This window comes from Solanum pennellii, chromosome 3 (assembly GCF_001406875.1).
Source record: "Solanum pennellii chromosome 3, SPENNV200".
Taxonomy (NCBI): domain Eukaryota; kingdom Viridiplantae; phylum Streptophyta; class Magnoliopsida; order Solanales; family Solanaceae; genus Solanum; species Solanum pennellii.
In genome coordinates, this window is record NC_028639.1 from 7,552,796 (window position 1) to 7,553,381 (window position 586).

The window sequence follows — 586 nt, forward strand, 5'->3', positions numbered from 1 at the left end:
TTTTAAATTTGCAGGCACATCACCAGGAAATTCTGCACAAAAATTACTCTGCAGCAGTCATTGACGGACACATCGACGGACCGTTGTGCCTGCGACGGACCGTCGTATGCATCCGTCGTACCAGGTACGTTTTTCTGTTATTTTGAAACTAGTACACACACGACGGAACCAACGACGGGTCGTCACAACTGCGATGGACCGTCGTCGGGGTACCGTCACATGATTAATGAGGTATACCTGACCCGACCCGGCTGGACCCTTTTTCAAAATCAGACCGTTTAAACTCCCCAACCCCTCATTTCACCCCATTACTTCATTATTTCTCCCATTACTCTTCCCTTCTCAACTTCCACAATCTATTCCTCGACCAACCACCGATCATTGCCCTCTTACAATTCTCCAAAGCCCTAAAGTGTTATCTACTAGTGGAAACTGCTGCTGTGAGTGTCTATCTTGCCACTGAGTACTTGTTCATTTGTTTTTCTCCATTTCTAAGGTATGTTTCTCTAATTTATACTCATTTATCTTGCATTTTTGTTTACTAGTTAGTATTAAGCTTAGTCCCTCATCGTATTTTGTTTACTTT